The following is a 25940-nucleotide window of genomic DNA, read 5'->3' as shown; positions in this document are numbered from 1 at the left end:
TCTATCCAGCAGGGCAAGCAAAACACATATGTCTTAATACTGTAACCCAGCTCTCCAAGAATCATAAAACAGGAACACAACACTATGGAGCAATGCTGTAGAAAAATTAAAAGCATGGGATTAATGTTACACAAAATGTGTGTGTTACCAGCCCTTTGAAATGTTACCTCTTCATCATTTTGCCATTTACAATTTCCTATTGAAATTACATATGGTACAGGGGCTTCCTCCTCCCCTCCCATATATTGTGCATTTTTCTAGAGTTAAAACAACACATTTTCTTCATTCAGTAGGAAGTCAGAAAATTAAAGGCCTCTCTCTTCTGGTGCGGCTCAGAAACATTTCAGTCGTGTTACTATAACACATTCAGTAATTTAGCATATTAAAATTATATGACTATTACTTTATGTGCACAATAGATGCATCATATCAGATTAAACAGCTCTCGCGAGTCAGTTTAGTCCTTATAGATATAAAATTGAAATGTGTACAGACCAGACCAGCTCTTTTTCCCCCTTCAGACAGCATACTTGTGTTAAAATGACAGATACAATTGTTTTACTCCTCCCAAGGTCTAGAAGCAGTCTTCAAAACATTTAGCAGATAGTATTTTAAAACAAGTGGTCTCATGCACTGGCTGAAATAAGCCCTAGTCATTCTTGGGTTTGGAAGATGTAGAGTGTATATGCAACTAAATGAATGATTTAAGGGGGAACTCGGTGCTCATACTGCACCAGTATTTTACAGGAATAAGGTAAAATGAAAAAAACCCACCTGACACAATAGGGAAGAAAATACATTGGCTACAGAAAACTAAACACATGGTATCAACAACCTAGCCAGGAGTCTTCCCCGGCATTCAAAGCATCTCAGACTATTCTTTCTCACATGACCTGGTGCAACAGGACATTTTAAAAATGTAATTACAAGAGTGAAATTATAGAAAGTATAGAAACAAGAACATCTCAGTAGTGAACACAAAGTCAGAGGTAGGGTGAGGACAGGCTGAGAATGGCCTTGAAAGAGAACATAAGTAGCTCGTGTATGATGTGAGAAAAGGGTGAGCCTGTGGAAGGAAGCAAAGAGACAAGTGACATGGATAAAGCAACGGGCTAGGAAAATTATCTTTGCAGCTGCATTCTGAATGAATACGAGCAGGGAAAGACTGCATTTGTCAAGGCCAGAGACAAAGATGTTGCTGTAATCAAGAAGTGAGATGATGAAAGCCCGAAGAAGAGTTTAGCTCTGTGAGTGCATAGGAAAGGCTGTACCTTAGAGATGTTATTTAGAATAAATTTGCAAGACTTAGACATAACCTGGATGAGAGCTGTAGAGAGATCTGAGTTGAAGATGACACCCAGGTTATGGGCCGGAGTGATGGGCTTAATGGTGGTGGTGTCCACAGAGATTGAAAGAGTAAGTAGCGGGGAGAACTTTGGCATAGATGAAGAGTCATCTTCTAGCCATGCTGGGTTTTAGGTGTTGGGTACATATCCATGAGCAGACGTCCAAAGAACAATTAGAGAGAGACACTTCAGGAAAATATTTTGATGCAATAATAGAAAAGGGACAATAACATCTTTTCTGCTGAGCAAAAAGGACTATTTTTCTAAAATAGCACATTGCAGAAAGGCTGTGGCCAAAATCCCAGGGTCCCTATTAATTTATTAATTATTGTTTTTATTATTCAGTGCTGAAGACAGTGCTAGGCACCTCATAGTCTTTGCTCAAAAGAGCTTACAAACTAATTTCAAACATGATGCAAAAAGAGGTCTAGCGACTAGAGAGGGGAAGAAATTCATATTTTAATTGACTGGTTTCTTGTAGACATCACTGGTAAAAGTGGATCTTAAGGAGTGAGTTGAATTTGAAAGTAGTGGTAGTTTGCATTAGCTCAGGAAGGGCATGTGCAGAAGTAGTATGGAAGAAAGCATGAATACAATTGTGAGAAAGGCAAACAAAGGCATTGTTAATGCAGGCATGGCATCACTGATGATCAAGATGATGTGAGGGAGATAAGAGATGAGGGTGAATGACCAGGAAAGGGCAGAGTTGTGAAGGCCTTGGAAACCGATATGGTGGGGAAGGGGGAGCCCGTGAAGGGACTCAGAGAAGTGAGTAATGTGCCCAGCTCAACAAGAAAGGAAGATGATCTGAGCAATACATTTTGTGACTAATGGAAGGAGTTGTGGGTGCTAGAGAGGCTGGAGAAGAGGAGCTTTCAGTAACAGAAGATGAGAGCTTTTGGATAGAAAGAAGAGCGAGCTCATATCTTAGCAATGTTGTGAAGCAATAGTGGCAGGACTTGGACATAGCTTATATGTGAGAAATGTGAGGAGAATAATCCACAATGACCCCTAGGTTCTATTCTGTTCTATGCCATGGTTATCACGTAGTATTTGAGCACCTTCCTATAGTGCATTAAGCAGCACAACTGCACATCTATCACATGTTGTTTGTTCTCTCTTCCTCTCCCCACAGAGGAAAAGGAGTGTCTTCTTTTGATGAAGTTTTTTAAAAATTATAGTCTTTTATATATAAGTATAATTTTAAAAAACCTACACACACACCCATGTAGTTACCTGTTTACATTAGTGGAGGCAAGGACAAAGAAATGTAACTTACACTTGGAGCAGAAAGTGGTGAAGTTTGTGAAGGTCTTTAGTTCTTGGGGGAGTTCATTCCACCATCTTGGACTGTCCCAGAGAAAATTCTGACTCCCTCACAGTCAATCTTGACTTTTATTGTTGAGCATTCCTGTAACATGGTTCACTCACCGCTGGGTCTGGTGTAACATCCCATTCTGTCATTTGCTCATCACCAGGCCTTCCCACTCTTCAGGACGTAGGGTGTTGTCCCTTCATGACTCCACCTCTGACCAGATCACTATAGGTGTCCGCTTCTAGGGTATCCAAGTCCCACCAGACAATCTGCCCATGTGCCATCTCAGGCAATCTTCTGTAATTCCCAGTCTCAGCCACTTCTCCAGTGGCTGGTAGGGGAAAGTGGGGCCACCCACTATGCCAGGTTCCAGCCCAGGTACCCTATCAGCAGCAGCCAAGGTCTACACAGTCTCAGTGTGCCCTTGTTGCCAAGAAGGCTAACAGCATTTTGGGCTGTATAAGTAGGAGCACTGCCAGCAGATTGAGGGAGGTGATAGTTCTCTCTTCAACATTGGTGAGGCCTGATCTGGAGTACTATGTCCAGTTTTGGGCCTCACACTATAAGAAGGATGTAGAAAAATAAGAAAAAGAGTCCAGCGGAGGGCAACAGGAATTATTAGGGGGCTGGAGCACATGACTTATGAGGAGAGGCTGAGGGAACTAGGGTTATTTAGTCTGCAGAAGAGAAGAATGAGGGGGGATTTGATAGTTGCTTTCAACTACCTGAAAGGGGGTTCCAAAGAGGATGGATCTTGACTGTTCTCAGTGATACAAGATGACAGAACAAGGAGTAATGGTCTCAAGTTGCAGTGGGGGAGGTTTAGGTTGGATATTAGGAAAAAGTTTTTCACTAGGAGGGTGGTGAAGCACTGGAATGGGTTACTAGGGAGTGGTAGAATCTCCTTCATTAGAGGTTTTTAAGGTCAGGCTTGACAACGCCCTGGCTGGGATGATTTAGTTGGGGATTGGTCCTGCTTTGAGCAAGGGGTTGGACTAGCTGACCTCCTGCAGTCCCTTCCAACCCTGAGATTCCATGATTGAACCCTTGCTGCTCTTTCCCTGGGCTTCTTCCTACTCTGCCTTTCCCAGGCAACACCTCTAGGGATACCCCTTCCATCAGGGACAGGATCCAGGGCTTTTGCTCACCCCTGGGTTTCCTCCTCCCTGCCTCTCTGTGCCCAGAGAGCAACTGCAGAATCTCTTCCTGCAACTCCCCTGGTGCTCACAACTTCCTTGCTTTATACAAGCTCAGCCTGCCCCTGTGCAGCTGGGCTTCATCATCAATTAGCCTTATCAATCAAGCCTAACTCTCCCCCTGGCGTGGCCTAGAAGGTTAATTGGCCCCTTCTGAGCCATCATAACCCCTTCAGGGCTGGTGTAGGGTGAACACACTATCACAGTTCCATTGTGCCACAGGAGCAGAGAGTTAACAACAACCATCTTTGTCCTGGAGCTTTAGATGGTCTTTTAGGTAACTTGGGCACAGCCCACAGACCACGTTGAAGATAAGAATTACAACCTTGAACCTGATTCAAAATTCTGTGGGAAGACAGCGTAGAGAGCAGAGGACAGGTATGATGTGCTTGTGGTAGCCTATGTTGTTGAGGAGAGGCACTGCTCTGGTTTGTATTAATTGGAGTTTCCCAAGTGCTGAAGGTTTCATGCCCAAATATATTGCACTGATGTAGACCAGCCCAAAGGTGATGAAAGCATGAATAACTAGGAGTGGTTCTCCATCTGCCAGGTGGGAACAGAGTCTCCTAGCCAACTGGAAATGGCAGTAAGCATTGTTCACAGATACTGTTATGTGAGACCTCAGCAAGGAATCCAAGAGTACTCCTAGAGGCAGGACTGAATTAACCAAATTTGGATGTGAACATTCAACCAAAGGAGACTGTGCCATGTCTGCAAACTCTTCAAAATATTTTCTTCAGTGTCAGCTGTTCAGCAATGAGAGGATCTCCCCCAAGCACTGGGACATCTTAGCAGTAGCAGTGTGGCTGCATGTGGCGAAGGACAGGAAGAACTGTGTACAATCTGCATATTGCTGGCATTTGAATCCATGACTACTAGTCCTTTTCAACATCTACCACAGAGAACTGATCAAATGGAACTCCACAAGTGAGGGGCCTTGTGGTAGAGGTAGTTTCCTATCACAGCTCATGAGATGCATCCCTCCAAGGAGGGCTCAACCATTTTAATGCACTATGCTGAGTCCCTGTCATCTCTCAGGCAATGCAGCAGTACCACATGATCAGTGTCAAAAGCAGCAGAGAGGCCAGGAAGATGAGAATGGATGTCTGATCTCTATCTATTGACACAAGATCATCATCCATCGTGCGCCAGTAAAGCAGTTTCAATTCCACATCCTGGCCTCAATCCAAATCATGCCACATCTACAGTGTTAGGTTCAGTTAGATTAAGCTAGCAGAAGGCCAACCACAAGTTATATATCAGAGGGTAGCCGTGTTAGTCTGGATCTGTAAAAGCAGCAAAGAATCCTGTGGCACCTTATAGACTAACAGACGTTTTGGAGCATGAGCTTTCGTGGGTGAATACCCACTTCCTCAGATGCATGTAATGGAAATATCCAGGGGCAGGTATATATATGTGTGCTAGCAAGCAAGCTAGAGATAACGAGGTCAATTCAATCAGGGAGGATGAGGCCCTGTTCTAGCAGTTGAGGTGTGAAAACCAAGAGAGGAGAAACTGGTTCTGTAATTGGCAAGCCATTCACAGTCTTTGTTCAATCCTGAGCTGATGGTGTCAAATTTGCAGATGAACTGAAGCTCAGCAGTTTCTCTTTGAAGCCTGGTCCTGAAGTTTTTTTGCTGCAGGATGGCCACCTTAAGGTCTGCTATAGTGTGGCCAGGGAGGTTGAAGTGCTCTCCTACAGGTTTTTGTATATTGCCATTCCTAATGTCTGATTTGTGTCCATTTATCCTTTTCCGTAGAGACTGTCCAGTTTGGCCGATGTACATAGCAGAGGGGCATTGCTGGCATATGATGGCGTATATTACATTGGTGGATGTGCAGGTGAATGAACCAGTGATGGTGTGGCTGATCTGGTTAGGTCCTGTGATGGTGTCGCTGGTGTAGATATGTGGGCAGAGTTGGCATCGAGATTTGTTGCATGGATTGGTTCCTGAGCTAGAATTATTATGGTGTGGTGTGAAGTTACTGGTGAGAATATGTTTCAGGTTGGCAGGTTGTCTGTGGGCAAGGATTGGCCTGCCACCCAAGGCCTGTGAAAGTGTGGGATCATTGTCCAGGATGGGTTGTAGATCCTTGATGATGCGTTGGAGGGGTTTTAGCTGGGGGCTGTATGTGATGGCCAGTGGAGTCCTGTTGCTTTCTCTCTTGGGTTTGTCTTGCAGTAGGAGGCTTCTGGGTACACGTCTGGCTCTGTTGATCTGTTTCCTTATTTCCTCATGCGGGTATTGTAGTTTTGAGAATGCTTGGTGGAGATTTTGTAGGTGTTGGTCCCTGTCCGAGGGGTTAGAGCAGATGCGGTTGTACCTCAGTGCTTGGCTGTAGACAATGGATCGTGTGATGTGCCCGGGATGGAAGCTGGAGGCATGAAGGTAGGCATAGCGGTCGGTGGGTTTTCGATATAGGGTGGTGTTAATGTGACCATCACTTATTTGCACCGTGGTGTCAAGAAAGTGGACCTCCCGTGTAGATTGGTCCAGGCTGAGGTTGATGGTGGGGTGGAAGCTGTTGAAATCATGGTGGAATTTTTCCAGAGTCTCCTTCCCATGGGTCCAGATGATGAAGATGTCATCAATGTAGCGTAGATAGAGAAGGGGTGTGAGTGGACGAGAGCTGAGGAAGCGTTGTTCCAGGTCGGCCATGAAGATATTGGCATATTGTGGGGCCATGCGGGTGCCCATAGCAGTGCCACTGATCTGGAGATATATATTGTCATCAAATTTGAAATAGTTGTGTGTAAGTATAAAGGCACAGAGCTCAGCAGCCAGTTGTGCTGTGGCATCATCAGGGATAGTGTTCCTGACAGCTTGTATTCCATCTGTGTGTGGGATGTTTGTGTAGAGAGCCTCTACATCCATGGTGGCTAGGATGGTGTTTTCTGGGAGGTCACCAATGCATTGTAGTTTCCTCAGGAAATCAGTGGTGTCACGGAGATAGCTGGGAGTGCTGGTGGCATAGGGTCTGAGTAGAGAGTCCATATATCCAGACAGTCCTTCAGTGAGAGTGCCAATGCCCGAGATGATGGGGCGTCCAGGATTTCCGGGTTTGTGGATCTTGGGTAGTAAGTTATATATGTTTGCTCAGGAAGGGGAGATATGACACTGGACAGGATTGGTTTGGACTGAAGCATCCAGGACTGGTTTCTTCAGTGCTGTTTGGACCACTGCATGTTTGAAAGAGTATGGGAACGAAACATTAGCTATTTTAGCCAGGAGGGGCACCAGTTGTTTGTGGCTCTCTTTCCCACCCCAGGAAAGTGTGGTTATGAGTCTGTCACAGGGAAGATGGTGGTGTGTTTAATCACAATAAAGAATGGGCATACTGGCTCCTACAGAGTATAGGATCATGGAGCCAGAGGCCACCCATATAGACAGTAATGGTAAAGAATACAGTATGCAAAAATTCTATGAGTTATATATTCTGCACATAACACCCTCTGAATTAATGCTGCAATAACACATTATAGAATGGCAAGGGCGAGTAAGTAGCATATTCTTTGTAGTGGGAACAATGTCTATCTTTCCAGACAACTGACAGCTTCCAAGATTCAAAGGCCTGGTATAAAATACAGTTCACAAAGCACAGTAGGTTGCTTCACCCAGTTACCACAAGAAGAACTGGCCAAAAATACAGATTTGATTATATCAAAATGGGTAGCAAATGAGTCAGTTTCACTGAAATTGATTGTGTCAAAAAAAAATATAATCAGCAAAAGTCAAAATGTTTTGTTTCAACATTTTTCAATGAAATATTTCTATTTGTGGTTAAAAACCACTTTTGTTAAAAAATATTCAAATTTATTTTTTTAAATGTTAAAAAATACTGAAACTAAAATGAAACTGAATGAAACAAAATGAAATTAAAAGACAACAACAGGGAAAATGGATCTCTGATCCAAAAGTATGGTAACTGCTGAAAAACTCTGACTTTTTTTTTAAATGGTGACCATTGTATTGCCTAGCAAACATGCTACACACTAGACAGAATGAGACACTGACTTAGCCAGCAACCATGGCCTGTCTATCTGGGGCAGATTAATATTCTTAAAAATAAGCAAGTAAATATCAGTTTATTCATCATCAAGGTTTAGGTCACAGAAGATTTTGTGCTTGACCTAACAAATTTTCAAGAGGAATTTAGAATGCTGCTAAGTATCCTGCATTGGCCTGACTAAGACACGGCTTATTTACTTTCAGAAGCACTCCACGGTTAATTTATTAGTGAGGCATTTTCTAAGGCAGCTGTTTGCTGGCGTTTTGGGGTTTCTCAGTTCTTATGTTTCTTAGTGCTCTAGCCGTACTGCATGCTTGCCAAAGGAAAGAAAGAAAGAGGTGTATGTAACTTTTATGATTCAAGACTGAGAGTGCACACAATATTGATTCTGTGTATTGTTTCTTCTGCTTTTGCAGATGTGCCCTTGAGGGTCAGCTCCTATACACTGGCACAGCACCTCCATCAGATAAGAAGGTGAACAAGGAGTAAGGAGGATATGTTTCACGAAATGCTGCAATTGTCGGATCAGGCCGATAGTGAGCACAGAGCATGGAGAGAGACAATAAGTGAGAAACTAGAAGTGGGTAGCCAGCAGAAGACACAAAACAGGAGCAGATAATAAAGTTCATGGAGGACCAAACAGAGATCCCAAGGTCCCTGATTGCGTTGCAGGCAGAACACTTGTGCTCCAGTCCCCCTGCAGCCCGTATCGCACTGCCTGCCTTGCTCTCTCCAAATTCCCCACACACATTCCTCATGTTCCAGAGCCATTGCAGGATCCCTCGCACTCGGCCCCTAGGGACATTTTCCATGCTAGCTGGAGTTACACACAGCTGTGAGAGCCTCACTTCAGAGAATGCTGCTCACTGTCATGTCCCTTGTAAGAAATGTTTGTCTGCATATTGCTGTTTAATAAAAATTCAGGCTTACAAAGACAGTGATTCTTTATTTGTGACCTAGACAGGGTTATTGCAACCGAAATTCATACATGGGGCAATCAGCACATTTGCAGACTATAATTAATGCTCAGGCAGGAATCATTATATGGGTCATACAGTGTGGCAAGTGAGCCAGGCATTATTTAATTAATTGCAGAAAGAAACATTACTGGGGCTCATTGTCAAAACGCTGCTTCATAGCCTACCTGATTTGAATAGCCCCCCCTGCCCAGCTGAGTCCCTCTAACAGCCCTGGTGTCTGGCTGCTCAAAATCAGCCACCAGGTGATACACCTCAACGGTCCATCCTTGGGGAAATTTTTCCCTCTTGGCTTCAAAGATGTTATGCAGAGCACAGCAGGCTGTTATGATCATGGGAATATTTTCCTCACTGAGATCTAACCTGCCAAAAAGGCAATGCCAACAACCCTTTAAACTGTCAAATGCACATTCTACCCCCATTCTGCACCTGCTGAGCCTGTTGTGGAAGTGCTCCTTGCTGCTGTCAAGGTTTCCAGTGTAAGGCTCCATGAGCCACGGGAACAAGGGCTAGGATGGGTCTCCCAGGATCGTTACAGGCATTTCCACATCCCCTGTTGGAATCTCGTGTCATGCACCTTCCCTGACAACACCGTGCTGAAGTCAGTGAGACAACACTGGTGATCCACCAGCACCTCACAATACCATAGAGAAGTAGCCCTTTTTGTTGGTGTACTCTGTCACAAGATGGTCTGGGGCCAAAATTGGGATACATGTGCCATTTATCGCCCCACCACAGTTAGAGAATCCCATTGCCCCAAAGCCATCCACTATTTCCCACACATTGCCCAGAGGCACAGTCCTTCATAGCAGAAGGCGAATAATAGCTCTGCACACTTGCCTGACTGCAACCCCCACAATGGACTTCCCACCTTCAAACTGATTCAGCAACCAGTAGCAGTCTGGAGTTGCCAGCTTCTACCCAGCGATTGCCACTTGCTTTTCCACCATTAGGGCAGCTCTCATTTTGGTGTCGTCGTGCCGTAGGGCGAGGGCGAGTTCGACATAGAGTTCAAGGAAGGTGACTTTGTGCATATGAAAGCTCTGCAGCCACTACTCATCATCCCATATCTGAATCATAATCCAATCCCACCACTTGGTGCTTATTTCCTGAGCCCAATAGTAACTGTTGACTGTGTCTAGCTGCCTCTTGAATGCAAACATCAATCTGGAATTGTTTCCTTCCATGGCACAGTGCAGGGCAGGCAACATGGATTCCTGTTCAGAGTCACAGCTCATGCAATAGTACAGGACCAGCCATGTTGTGTTCATAATGCTCATCACAAGACTGCAGAGCAGTGCAGGATCCATGCTTTCAGGCAGAGATGGTGGGTGCAAAGTTTACAGGGTAGCTGAAAAGCAGCACAAAACACAATCAGAAGCCCTTGGAATTATGGGATGGAGAAAACTGCATCATGGGATGATGATCCTGCCCCCATGATACACTGTGATCAATTCCCATAACTCCTAGTGGGAGAAGGTGGCGATATGCACAGTAGGATAGCTACTCATGGTGCGCTACTATTTCTGTCGATGTTAGAGAACCAACTATGGACATGCTCCACCGACACAAGGAGCATTGTGTGAACATGCACAACCAATGTCATTACAACAGTTTATGATCATCAAGGTAACTTAAAGTCAACTTAACTCTGTAGTGCAGGCATAGCCTGAATTACAATACTACTCTAATCCCAGCCCCAAAACAAGGCCATGATCCTATAAAATGTCCATGTTTAACTGCACGCAGTGAGCAATCCCACTGATTTCAATAGAACTATTTAAAGTTCATAAATCTTGCATGACTGGGGCCTAAGAATCTGTAACAGGAACAAATGGTGAGCCTTCACTGTAGTGATGTCATAGATAAACAAATAATTACATTAAACTCTTAGTTCTCCAATGATAAAATGCAGTCTGACGCTGATCTCACAATAATAGAATCATATAGAAAATAAACATATTTCATAAAATTTCAAGGGTCTCAAACCTTGCTAAAGAAAGGGACTAGTTAAGAATATGTTTGCAGGGTTGTAGCCATGTTGGTTCCAGGATATTAAAGAGAAAATGTGGGTGAGGTAACATCTTGTATTGGACCAACTTCTGTTGTTGAAAGAGACAAGATTTTGAGCTACAGAGCTCTTGTTCAGGTAGCTCAAAAGCTCGTCTCTTTCACCAAAAGAGGTTGGTCCAAAAAAGATATTACCTTGCCTGTCTAGTTAATAATATGTCACTTTGGTAAAACACAAGTGTCTGTTCAACAGGATTATATTGTACGTTATGATTCACACTCATTTTTAGTCAATCTATAAATTGCTCAAAAGACTTTTTCCAAAACATTTTCTTTCTGGGGAAAAAAGGATTCATATTTAATATGTTCATTACTTTAAAAAAAACATATCACACCAACTATTTATTTATCTACCACTATATTAGTATTTATTTCTATATTCAAACCTGCTTTCAAGTAATTTCGTTCCAGTAGATTACACTGAGTATATACTTTTCTAATGGCAGGTCCCAAAACATATTTTATATCCAGCTTTATTTTAATGGAACTAAAGCAGCAGGGGGCAACCTAACTTAGGAAACCTGCTGAGAAAGAAGTAAGGGCTCCTAAAGTAAGGTTGAATTCTACAGCCATTTGAAAAATCTCCACTCTACTGGATACAAAATATGGTGCAGGAGGGAAGTGGGGGAGGGGAACTATACATGGGAGAGAACAAATCCGGGGCAGTAAAACAACAGAAGTGAAAGGTCCACTCTGGGATAAAATAAGATGAAACAAAATAAAATAAATATATTTTAAAAAACCTCATGCAGGCAAAAAAAAAAAAAAAATCTGTGAAGGCATATAGACTTACTGGGATTTTTGTTTTAACTTTGCCTGCAGGCACTTTGAGCCCAAATAACTGTAGATCTGGGAATAACAGGTGTTTATTGATTTCCTTCTGTGTTTTTTTTTTCTGCCATGGTACTGCAGCAGAAAGACACGTGTATTCCACATGCAACACTTTAGAAAATGAACAAGAACAGAAACACTGAACGGATGGGCAGAGTAGGGAAAGTTTTCAGTGCTCTCCCCCAATATATTTGAACTGCTTTCCTGAGATCATCGATATAAAGGAAACAGAAACAAATGCTGAAAAAGACCTTAAAAATCTAAAACTGACATTGTCAGCAGAGACACACACATGAATCAAAAGGTAACAGACTCAGGTTCCCTTCTGCTTTCATTTAATGGAAATATTAGAAATAACAGTGAATTAAAACATAATGTAGTTAATCTTTTATGGTTCACTTCCAGTATCTTAACCTAGAGGAGGAAAGAAAAACTATTTTGCCTCAGAGAGAACAATGCAATAATCAAATGCCCCCCCCCCAGCCCTCCATGGGTTACAAGTACAAAATATGTCTGGAACAATGTCCTGTGTAATGGTGTAAAGATCAGTGGAAGTGTCCTCCTGTGCATGAAGCATTCTAAACTGGGTTTTAGCTAACAGCCCAACCCTGGCACTATAACACTTACTTCAATGGGCATTTTCCCTAGTAAAGGAACTCTGTATTCTGCCCTAGCTGTTAGAAGTCAGCTTAATTTTATGAAAGCATTCAAGGCAGGCCAATCCTATTCCAAAAAAGACTGTATACAGAGGACTACTAACACAGAGAACTATTTTTTTTTTACTTTAGCTCCTGGTCATCATCTTCAGAGACAATGCAGCCCCACTGATCCAACATTAGCCAGAAAAAGAGAGGAAGAAAGAAGGGAATTTAGTTCTTATTTTCAGCTCTTCCCAAAACAGAGAGGAAGAGTTAATATTGGTTATTCTGTATGATTTAAAAAGTTGGTGTGGTATAATTTTTTTTGTAAAAGTGGGGAGAAGGAGAGAGAAAAAGTGGGAGCAGAAGGCTGCAAAAGGATACAGGTGAAAACAAACCATTCTTTTCTGAACCCAAGTTTGCAGAGAATTGAAATGAGTTAGGCACAGACCTGGGATCAGGAGATGAAAGAGACAAACAGAAGAGATATGCAAGTTTGAGAATAGAGGAGAACACAGGAGAATGGAGACAAGGATGGAAACCCTTTGATGTTGTCAGGAAATGTGATTCTAACAACAAACTCCTAAAAAAAAAAGTTTTTGGGAAAAAAATACTCCTGCATATGTCATATGGTAAATTTGAGCTGCAAATGAAATGCAGAAGACTTATGCTGGACAGTATGAGGCAGGAATGAAATAGTATAGTGTCCTGTGAAGAAGAATTCATTGTTAGAAAATGGCAATCTTTCTTAAGGCCGGTATTTTTCAAAGACTTCTGCAGCTGCAGTCTGCAGATGTAGTTAAAAAACCCAAGCAGGAAACACATTCCCCTATGGCAAGACTATATATTCTGTGGCCATAATACCATTGCCGTAAAGGGAGCAGGAGAGACAGAATGGAGAAGGGGCATTAGGGATATTTAAAACTCCCAAGCTCATTCAACACAAGGAACAGGAGACATGCACAGGAACTGAAGAAAAAGAATGTGTCAGTGTCCTTATTTATCTGTAAAATTATTATAGAAATGTTGATCAAAAATATTTTCACTCTCCCCAGGTATGTTTTTCTATTCTTCTTGGACAAAAGCCAATGCTTCAACTGAAGGGGGGGGGGAGGAATAAATTGGGGAGGGGGAAGGAATAAATTTGCTTACAAAAAATACATTCCTTCCACTCTTGCTGCAGCTTCTTTAAAAAACAAAACAAAACAGAAAGCCTTCTTCCAACTGCACAGTGCCATTCCAATTTCCTGTGTAGACCTGAATATTAGTATATGTTGTTCTGTGTCTCCTAAGCTACCTAATGCATGCTCAGCGTGAAGCATTTTTAAATGAGTTGGTCTTTATTGAATTATGATTTCCAGCAGTCTCTAATAACAAAATTCAAATTGTTCCAGCAGACTAGGATTTTAAGAATGCTGTGAAGTAACTGAGTTTTTAAGAGAATCTAAAAGAGCCACCCACTGTGTGAGTGTTGTAATCGGGAGCCTCTTGACGAAATACTTCAAATAGTTAATTAGATTTACTAAAAAAAAAATAAAAAAATCAGCCATTAAGAACGCTCTGGGAGATACTTCATAAGGGCTGTGTTACTGGCTCACCTATGGCTTAGTCAAAAATAAAGCAAAAAGAAAATAAAGTTTTCAGGTTTTCATCACACTGTCCCTGCAGTCAGCACGATGCAATTAGAAACACATAAAAAGGGAGAGGGGGAGAACTTTTTACTGTTACGACTTCTTTTTGCCTCAGAAATTTCTTCAGGCTGCTTAAAAGGCATTTTTAAACCAAGGAATAATAGGGACACTTGCATTCAATCTGCAGTTACATCATCTAGGACAGCTAAGAACAGTGGATCAGCTAAAAACTGAATTTGTTCTAGTTTGTTAACCATTTATTTTGTCTTTACTGGCTGTTCAAAAGGCAGCCTGAGAATCCTACTGCTCCTCACTTGCTCTATAGGGAGTTTAATCTAATAAAGCTATTACCGCAGAATGGATTAAGCAATGTGAAGCACTAGTAATTTGGGGAGCAGTTAAAGGATGATAACACTGAGACAATGTGAGCATTCTGCTAAAAGAGTATCAGAGGGATGAAAGTAGAACTTTATCTCAGTGTCGTTTTTCAGGCACAGTACTTCCTTACTTCAGCGTCCTTACCCAGCTCTTTACACCGAGGGGCAGAAGATTAGTCATACTGCTAGAACTCCAGAAACAATGGACCATCTGCACCTCATCCCAATTTTTGGATAATCTGTACAATTCTTCTGCTATAATCAGGGCCAATCGGGAGGGGGGGGGCAGAAGCGCCATTCGGCCTGGGCCTCAAGCTCAAAGGGGACCTCGAATGTAGACACTTGTTAATTTTTTGGCATTTGATAAATTTCACAACTTGTTTTTATGCACATCCCTATCAAACCAAAATCTGACCCACTCTCTCAGCTTAGAGCTGCAAATTTAAGCAAATAAGAGATATGACTTGTTAAAAAACATAAAATCTATATCAGTTACCAAAAAAATCATATTAAAGAATTAAGAATGTTCGTAAATATTATTCAAAATATATTGGTTCGGATGGCACAAGATTAGACCATGTGTCATCATTTTTTATTTTTATTATAGCTGGGACCTCAAAAGCTGGAAGTGGCCCAGGCTTCTCTGGATCTCTGAGAGGACCTGGCTATAATGGTACCTCCTAGAAACATATATAAAACCAAAACTCATCTGAAACATTAGATTGGGAAAGAGGTTCCCAAAATGTGGGGCACACACCCCTAGGGAGACACGGAGGAACATTAAGGAGAGTGGGGCCCAAGCCAGCCCCCTTGGGGATGAAGTGGCACCAGGCCCCACTCTGTTCCCAGATCCGCTCCAGCACCAGCATGGGTTCTCGGATCCCGGCCCTGGGTCCTGACCATGGCTTCGCCCCTGGCCACAGCTGCCGGGGGGCAGGGGGAGGAGGGTGGCACAGATAGATTTAATTACTGTAAGGGGAGCAACATGAAAAGTTTGGGGACCATTGGATTAGGATGAATGTAGTGCTGGAGAAGCTGAGGGATTTCATAGTCCTGCTCCCCCAATCCTCCTCTTACTTCTATTCAATAAAGCAAATGTGATATTTAGATACTGCCAGTAGTGCTTAAACACTGCAGTAAGAAAGGCCATCTAAAAACAGACAGACCCAAGGTAAGTAACTGTTCTCTGCACACTGAAAGCCAAGAGCTGCAGGGATTTGGCTCTTGTGTTCTATGCTGACCCTGGACTGACCACAAACTAACTGTTTCCAGCAAACATAAAAGAGAACTCATCTAATTGACTTCAATGGGACCCCTTATATGCTTAAAGTTAAGTATGAATTTAAGAATGTTACTAAGGTGGCATCTTAAACTATCTCTCAGAGTTACTGAGATGCCTGAAATATTACCCAAAGCAGGCTTAATAAAAGACAATAATAAAATATTAAAAACAAACAAAAATGGTGACTCCAACATGATTTGCACTAACCGTCAGCACTCACTAACTGTGCTATTTGTTGCATCCCATTCCCTGGTGAGGACTGCCTACTTTCCCCCCACCCTCACCAAAAGAGATTTGATTAGGGACACCGAGTCCTGGCAGATGCCCAACCACTACTCCTTCATCTCCCCTGAAGGACACAGCCAGCAACAGTGGAACATATCATCTGAGCCTCTGTCTACCTTTCGTTGCTTCATTCCTGCTTGAGGTGAAATGAAGGCAGCTTTAAAAAAAAATTTCAAAACCCATATATAACAAAAGCAACTGCAAGTTGATGCTAATTAATATTAATCAGAAGCTAGAAAATTAATAAGAGACCCAAAAAAGACACAAGGAGAAATATATAGCCTGCAGAGTTAAGGAAAACAAAAAAGTGTATTAGGAACAAAAGAAATCTTAACAATGCCACCGGTCCATGAGTAGGTGGAAATGGCAGAATTGTCAGTAATAATGCAGAAATACTCAGTAAATATTTCTGTTCTATTTCTGAGGAAAACACAGATGTAGTCATGTCATATATGATGATGAAGCTCTTTCCATTCCAATAGTAACTCGGGAGAATGTTTAATAGCAGCTACTAAATTCAAACATTTTTAAATCAGCAGGTCCACATAACTTTAATCCAAGAGTCCTAAAAGAGCTGACTGAGCAGCCCTCTGGACCGTTGATGTCTATTTTCAATAAGTCCTAGAACATGGAGCAATTTCCAAAAAACTGGAGAAAGCTAATGTTGCGCTGATATTTAAAAAAGGGTCAACAGGATGACCCAGGTAATTATAGGCTTTTGTCAACCTGATATCAATCACAAGCAAAATAATGGAATGGTTGATAAAGGATTTGATTAATAAAGAATAATAGGAGAGCAGAATAGTTCATAGCAATCAACTTGGTTTTGTGGAAAATAGATCATGTCAAACTAACCTGATAACATTTTTATGGAAGTTACAAGTTTGGTTGGTAAAGGTAATAGTGTTATACTTAGACTTCTGTAAGGCGTTTGACTTGGTACTAGCATGACATTTTGATTAAAAAACTAGAACAGTACATAGTTAACATGGCGCATTAAATTGATTAAACATTTGCTGACAGTTCTCAAAATGTACACGTAGGATCATCGTTCAGCAGATGTGTTTCTGGTGAAGTCTTGCTGGGATTGGTTCTTGGCCCTACGCTATTTAATATTATCATCAATATCCTAGATGAAAACAAAATCACCGCTATCAAGTTTGTGGAGGACACAAATATGGATAATGTCAAATAACGAGGTGGACAGGTCACTTATAAAAGTGAACTAGATTGCTTGATAAGCTGGGTGCAAGAAACAATATGTATTTTAATATTGCTTAATGTAAAATTATACATCTAGGAACAAAGAATGAAGACCATACTTACAGGATGGGGGACTCCCTCCTGGGAAGAAGTGACTGTAAGAAAGACTTTGGGGTCACATGAACATGAGTTCCCAGTATGACAATGTGGCCAAAAAGGATAATGCAATCTTTGGATGTATAAACAGAGGAATATTGAGCAGGAGTAGGGAAATTATATTACCTTCGTAGTTGGCACTGGTGCAACCACTACTCTGTCCAGTGCTGGTGGCCACAATTCAAGAAGGATGTTGGTAAATTTAAGAGGTTTAGCAAAGAGCCTTGAGAATGATTAAAGTATTAGAAAACCTGCTTTACAGTGACTGACTCAAGGAGTTTAATCTGTTTAGCTTAACAAAGGGAAGGTTAAAAGCTGACTTGATCTCAGTTTTTAATTACCCACATGAAAAATAAAAATTTTACACAGGGCTCTTCAATCTAGCAGACAAAGGTATAACAAAATCCAGTGTCTAGAAGTTGAAGCTAGACAAATTCAGACTGGAATAAGGCATACATTTTCAAGTGAGGATAATTAGCCATTGGAACAGGGTTGTGGTGAATTCTCTATCACTGGCAATTTTTAAATCAGAATGGATGTTTTTTCTAAAAAATATGCTCTGGTTCAATAGACATTAATTCAGGGAAGTTCTCTGGTCTGCTATGCAGGAGGTCAGCCTAGATGATCCCTTCTGGCCTTATTGTTTCTGAGTCACTGCCCCCATTTCAGTAGACTTCACCCAAGTATAGATTCATTACTGCCACCTTTCTGTACCAGTCCTGAATGCCCACAGCTGTTTTTTCACCTGCTTTATACCATGTTTCCTTCTCTTGGTGGTGCTGGTCCTTTCTATCCTCTCTCTTCACTCCCACATACTTCCCTCTCCGGCTCCTTATCAGCCTGTCTTTTCTTCACCACAACTTCTCATGCTCTTACTTTCTTTTCCCCATTCTAACTCCGTCTGCTTCTCTCACCACCAAAAAAACACCTTACATATTTGAATAATCCACATGGCTATTTATTAAAATGAAATAATTAAAATAAGTGAATGTTTTAACAGACTGTATAGATTTATTCACCCATCAGAATGTGTGTACAGGAATTCTCCCCATTCATTTCACTATTGTAAAGTGCTTATCCCACATTTGGCAATATATGAATAATCACCATACTAATTGTGGGTACTTCCCATGCTTCTGCCATTCTGTATGCTATCTTTACAAGATTTTCAGAATGTTCACACACTTAACAGTTTGCTTCCCTCAGTGCTTTTAGGGTCTAGTAACTAACCTACTTGCATTTTAAAAGATCAATAGAAATGAGTTATGACAATCCTCTTAAGACAAATGATACAGAACAACATATCTTTTGCAGATGATGAGAGGGTAGTGAAGCACTGGAATGGGTTACCTAGGGAGGTGATGGAATCTCCTTCCCTAGAGGTTTTTAAGATTAGGCTTGACAAAGCCCTGGCTGGGATGATTTAGTTGGGGATTGGCCCTGCTTTGTGCAGGGGGTTGGACTAGATGACCTCCTGAGGTCCCTTCCAACCCTGATATTCTATGATTCTATCTTTTCATGTATTTCTCTACTGAAAGCAGGTACATCTCCCAGTCACTTTTCAAAGCTACTTTGGAATTTTCCTAGAATATTAAGTTTTCGGGTGACCCAGCAAACAAACACTAATGAGAACAATAATGGGTCAGGTCAACAGCACAACAAATAGATGAAAGTAACTAAAGCAAGAGTGGTCTTGAGCTCCAAACTTGAAATCCAGATCTAAAAACAGTCTCAAAGCCAAGGGATGTCCATTTGGTGGGCATTGGTTCCATCAATTAGATACAGTATCACCTGCAAAGTTTGGGCCCGGATTTAAACTTTCCAAGTAATTAAGTGTTAGGATCTAAGAGTCTGGTCCCAGCTTACCTCTTAAAGTGGAAAACAAAACCCTCTCTTTCCAAAAACCCATCCACATTATCAACATTCCCTTTCAACATGCTGTGTTATTAATAGGTCCATTGAATCAGTACTTACAAGCATTTTGTTAATCCAGTCAGGTATGAAAGCCAAGTTTACTTCATGAGTTTTAGGCCAGGTTCCCAGGAATGTGACAACAGTGCTAGGCACACCTATGGGGCAGAGGTGGAACACTGGTTGCTTTGTGTCACCTTTCTGACTTCCTCTCACAAACCTGGGGAACTGCCAATGGCTGAACTGTCCCGTAGTCCAAGTTAGAGCAATCTCAGGGCTCTTCTTACACATGTCAGTGCATAATGGTGCTCAAAGAGTTACTCCACCAGAATGTCTCTGTCCCATCCCTTGCACACCCCATATGCCAGAAAGGCCATGAGTTTTTATGAGGATCTGGCTGTTTATGTCCTTGGGGATCTCTGCCTTGGAAGCAGCATCTGCCATCTTGTAATTCAGCCATAAAGATCTCTTTGCCATCATGGAAGCTGATAGGGATATATAATCATCAGCTGTTTCAGACTATGTGTTTGTGACAAACCAATGGATGCACAGAGTGCAGAAAGACAGATGTCATCATTGCCAGCTAAGCTACATACAAGCAGTATGGGGAACTGAAGTCAAGACCTATTTTTCAAAAACATTTGTAATATTTGTGTAGATGCCTGTTAGTGTTCTTTCCCCAAAGATTACTAAGAAACTTAACAAGAAATATACGTATAATAGTAAAGTCTGTTGGGGACCCACTCACTGGAGACATTTGACTGTCAGCTGCTTTGAGTGGCCTGTCTCTCCTCTGGCGAGCACAGGTTTATGTAACAGGGAGGAGGTAATACATACGCAGGATTCCTTCAAGAAACTGGGACATTTCAAACACCATGCCTAGATTCACCACCGGCAAGTCTCTTTTGCACTAGTATAATAGCACAAAGGGGACTTACAGCTGCCTTAAGGATTCTCCGAGCCCAATGCCAGGCCCAGAACGGGGAAGAGGGAGAAAGGAAGGGCATGTAAGGGCAGAGTCAGTATAGCAGCCCCTTACGGAAAGGTATCTGCGGACATGTCAGGGCAGCTTTGGGGCTGCTCCAGTTTCTGCCCGGGACAATTTAGGCACCAAGAGCCTGCAGGATCAAGGGAGCAGAAAGAATGTGCAACCTCACCTATGCTCCCCATATTCACTGAGCACTACTCTGATGCACTAGGCGATATAGTCCCAGGATTTTAAAATTCCTTTTCTGATGTTTTTCTAAACTTCACAGAAAAATTATACCATCAGGTGGGGCGCCATGCGCCATTTCACCAGGATTTTTTTTTAAATTGAGGGGGAAACTGAAAATCAGATTTATAGCAAGATGTTAGCTTCCATTTTAACTATGGAGCGGCTATGGCTTCTCCAGGCTCTTCCACTTAATTCACTAGCTGGTTAATTTGATTCTTTATTTAATTTGATAGAAACCTCAGGGATCAAATCATTAGTATTAAAAATAGCATTCATATTTTATTTTTGTCACCCCAGTCACTCAAAAGCAGACATTATTAGATAATTTGATCACTGAATATAGAAAGTTACCATTTAATTAACATGAAAGGTGCCCAGATTCTGAATAATATTGAAGAAAAATGCCCAAGGAGTAGGCAGGATAGTAAAAGATTATTATAAACCACTGGTGCCCTGGGATCTGCACTGGCTGCCTCTTTAAAGGTGTAGTTCAAAGTGTTAGATTTAATCTATAAAATCCCAAACTGGGCACTCACTATCTGAGAGATGCTTCCTCCTCGTGCCACATTGCCACAGCTGAAATCAGCAGAAGCACTAGAACAGGAGGCCGTTCAATATAAAACAAAGGGTGGCTTTCCAAGAAGGCCTCTAGCCATAAGGATTCACTCCTCTGCTGGGTTAGCTAGAGTCCAGATTGTTATCCTTCAGAACATGATGCAAAGCCTGTCTGTTTTCACAAACAAATGGAAGGGGCAGGGGAGGGGAGTTGTGGTGGTCTCCAGAGGATATTTCTGTGCTTAAAAGAAAGACTTTATGTTGAGATGGGAAACATGTTGAAGGCAATAAAAATAGTGGTAGCGTGGGTTAGTTTACTTGATTCTTTCATTTCACATGTTGTGATATTATGTATTTAATTATTCTTAGGCCACCAACACCATTTCATACGGATTCCTATTTTTATGGACTGACTGTAAATCAAAATAAACCGATAAGTAAATAAACGAAGAGTTGTGTTATGTGAACATTATTATTGACATTATAGGCACTATTATGAGGTACACAAGATATGATATACACCCTAGTGGTCACATGGCTACAAGAAGCCTAAATTTTGCAATGCCAACACAGGCAAAATTCTCATCAATTCATTGTACCACAGTTCAGCTACTTAATTCAGTCAGTTACCAGACTGATCTTAATCAACTGAAGAGGAATGCACTTTGGTCACGCTCTTCCCCTACCTCTTTCCTCATCTCACTATTCAGCTGTCTCACCTCCCACTCCCAAAAAAGTTCCCCAAAAGGAAATCACTGTCTGCATTTGCAAGCACATTTGACATACCCATGAAGGTTAATGTTCAAAAGTAGAAGAGTACAATACTCCTGCAGAGGGGCATGGCTGTATCCCCCCTCACTTCTTCTTTTTTCAGAGTATAAATCTAATTTTCAGTAAGACCACCTGGATAAGAATCAATCAAGGAACTTCACAAATGTCTATATGTCAGAACAAATTTCATAATATTAATACTCAATACTCACTGTATGTCTCAAAGAGTGAGTGCAACTATCCTTTACTGTGATTCACAGGGGAAATTTCTCATCACATGCAATGATTTTCTATCACAGGGCACAGCTATACATTTTCTTAATGCTGTCAACCCATTGAGGTGATGTGGGGTTTATTTAGGAAATGTCTGTCCCACAAGGGACAAAGCTGGTTGGACTAACCTTTCAAACATTGTTTTCCCACTGGTTCTGCGGTGTTTCTCCTCCTATTTTTCAGTTATTCTGATGCCAGCTTGGGTTTTCAAAATGTGCATGCACAAACATCCAGCCAATTAAGGTTTGTCTGCCTGCACTAACTGAGGTGGATGAGTGCTGGCTATTTCTTGGAATATGTCGGTGACAGCGCTAACCACCACAAATCAGCAGTTTTCTTCAACTTTATGGGATGAAGAGAGCCTGAATTACTATAGATCAGTCAGTAAATGAGCATAGAATGAGTTAATGGTTGGATAAGAAACTGATATTTCCCAGATACATAGCTGAGATCTTCAATTCACTATTAGCAAAAACAAAAATGATCAGAAGATAACAATTGAATACAGCTGTTGATTGGGCAGAGCACTATTAATTCAATGCATATCCAGTTAAGCCTTTAATTTCCTGTTACACCATCTAAAATCAATCAATTACAAAACAAGTGTTAGTGATATAGGACTAAAAATAGAGGAGGAATTGTCCTGTGGGTTAAGTACTGAACTGGACCAATCATAGGCTTCTTAAGTGACCTGTCCAAGTCACTTAATCTTTTTCCCCCCTCAATTTCTGAATAGTAAAATGAGGACAATACTTCCTTTCTCCCACCTTTTGTCTGTCCTGTCTATTTAGATTGTAAAGTGTTTAGATCACAGATGGTTTCTCACTGTGCATGCGTGTGTGCGTGCGCGCAATCCTCAGCACAAGGCACCCTGATCATGACTGTGGCCTCCATGCTCTCTTGAAAAATAAACAGCAGCAGCAAGGAGGCAAAAAAATCTAAAAATATTTAAAAAATCAGTTACACTATCAAGGGTTTCACATACTGGAATCACAAATAAATGAGAAATAAAAATATATAGAGAGTGTGCACTCTAATTTATATATTTATTTTGTGATTCACTGATTTCCATTATGTGAAACCCTTGATTGTATAACTGATTTTTAAAAAACTGTTTTCCAAAGAGATTGAGAAATCAACAGTCTGCACACAGAGCGTTTGAGGGCTGGTCTACACCTAAAACTTAGGTTGACTAGTGACATTGCTCAGGGGGTGAAAAATTAATACCACTGAAAGATGAAGTTAAACAACCTAAGCCCCAGTGTAGACAGTTCCATCAAATCTGATGCCACCTCTCAGAGAGAAGGATTTACTACAGTGATGAAAAAGTCCCTTCTGGGGCTTTGCTGCTCTACAGTGTCTAGTGTAGACATACCCTTACATACTGTATGCACAGCACTAAAATCAACAGAAATCCACAAGCCACAGGCCAAAATTTAAGAATACCACAAAAATGAAAATTTTCTAGTGTTAGAGAAAGCTTTGACCCAATTAGGCCACATCTCTTGGAACAACATCCAAAACACAGAAATCAAGATTAAAACTATGTATAGACATACCAAATTAGAAGGTGAAACAAAAAAGCAGTAATGGTTGAAAGAGTCTGAGGAATGAAGTGGACAGTCAACTAGACAGGAGTTTGCAAACAACAGAGCTGCAAAAAAGGCCATGAAATTTTATGCCAAATAGACAAAGGAGTTGCATCACAGAGGAGAGACATGATTGTTCCTTCTCTATACAGTTCTGGTGCAACAGTACCTTCAAATATCACATTGGGTTCTAGGAACAACACTATCAGAAAGGTATCAACCATCTTGAAAAGTCTGGAGAAGAGTCCTCAGGATGATCAGGGAGCTGGAGGGGTTGATTTATATGGAAAGATTAATAGCACTACTGTGAATAAATGAGAACAATGGAGAAGAGGAGACATACATAACAGTCTATAAATACTTGAAGGGTATACAAATAAAGGTGAGAGAAGAGTTGTCTATAGTAGCACATAAAGATCTACCTATGACTGATGGAATTAAAACACATGAAAAATTAGAGCTGAATATCAGGGAAAACTTGCTGATAATGACACGTATAAGGCTGTCAACTCTCCAAAAAGAATGGCTGGAAGTCCCTTCACTAAAGATTAGCAGGAGGATCAATTAGCTGATCTAACAGCTTTCGTTCTATATGTAATTTTTATAACTCTATACAAGTAGTAGAATCATTTGTCTCTTACGTAATATGGCTATATACAGTCTAAACAATATGCTACTATTAGTTAGGGGGAGTACAAATGGATACCTACATGAACTTCTGGTGAGTGCTGGGCAGGAGCATCTGGTCATGGTACATGTTGGTACCAGTGATATAGGGAAATATAGAGTAGAGGTCCTGGAAGCTAAATGTAGAGCGCTATGTAAGAGGCTGAGGTCTGGGGTTTCAGTCACAGCATTCTGAAAGTCTTCCAGTTTCCAGTCTTTCCAGCACAGGCCCAGTTAGATGGGGGAAATGAAGGTTACTTACTTGCAACTGGAGTTTTTGAGATGGACTCTGTGTATTCACACTCTCGGAAATGTGCCAACCAGCGCAGCTGGGAGGGTAGAACTTTCCGGAGTGTGTGGCCTCTGTTGCTGCCTCAGATCATTCCACTGTTAAAGCAGAATACCAAGTGATACCAGAATTAAGACTCTGCAGGAGCATGGAAGGTGCGTAGGGAGTGTGACTATGCAGAGTCCATCTCAAAGAAAAACAGGTTACAAGTAAGTAATCTTCATTTCTTCTTCAAGTGTCCACTGCATAGTGCCACTCTTGCGATAGTTTGGCAAGCAGTACAGTAAAATGGATGGAGAGAGATAGAATCCTAATTACATGACTGGAGTGCCGCTCTGCCAAACTGGTTGCCAGATCCAGTGAATAATGTTTCATGAAAGTGTCGATGGAATTCCAGGTAGCAGCTTTGCATATTTCAATCCCCCTTCCTGTAATTTTAGCCCATTGCTTCTTGTCCTATCCACAAAGGTTAAAGAGAACAATTTTTCTCCCTCCTCCTTGTAACAAACTTTTATTTACTTGAAAACTATTATGTCTCCCCTCAGTCTTCACTTCTCCAATTTTTTGAATATTCCCTCATAGATCATGTTTTCTAGCCCTTTAAACATTTTTGTTAGAATCACAGAATGATAGAAGATTAGGGTTGGAAGACACCTCAAGATGTCATCTAGTCAAACCCCCTGCTCAAAGCAGGACCAATCCCCAACTAAATCATCCCAGCCAGGGCTTTGTCAAGCCAGACCTTAAAAACCTCTAATGATGGAGATTCTACCACCTCCCTACATAACCATTCCAGTGCTTTACCACTCTCTAGTGAAATAATTTTTCCTAATATCCAACCTAGTCCTCTCCCACTGCAACTTGAGATCATTGCTCCTTGTTCTGCCATCTGCCACCACTGAGAACAGCTAAGCTCCATCCTCTTTGGAACTCTCCTTCAAACAGTCAAGGCTGCTATCAAATCCCCCCTCTTCTCTTCAGCAGACTAAATAAGCCCAGTTCCCTCAGCCTCTCCTCATAAGTCATGTGCTCCAGCCCCCTAATCATTTTTGTTGCCCTCCGCTGAACTCTCTCCAATTTGTCCACATCCTTTTTATAGTGGGGGCCCAAAACTGGCCTCACCAGTTCTGAATAGAGGGGAATAATCACTTCCCTCGATCTACTGGCAATGTTCCTCTTAATGCAGCTCAGTATGCTGTTAGCCTTCTTGGCAACAAGGGCACAGTGTTGACTCATATCCAGATTCTCATCCAGTGTAATCCCCAGGTTCTTTCCTGCTGAACTGCCACTTTGTCAGTCGGTCCCCAGCCTGTAGCAGTGCATGGGATTCTTCCGTCCTAAATGCAGGACTC

This window comes from Gopherus evgoodei, chromosome 12, assembly GCF_007399415.2.
Source record: "Gopherus evgoodei ecotype Sinaloan lineage chromosome 12, rGopEvg1_v1.p, whole genome shotgun sequence".
In the NCBI taxonomy this organism is placed as follows: Eukaryota; Metazoa; Chordata; order Testudines; family Testudinidae; genus Gopherus; species Gopherus evgoodei.
This window is presented reverse-complemented; position numbering follows the sequence as displayed.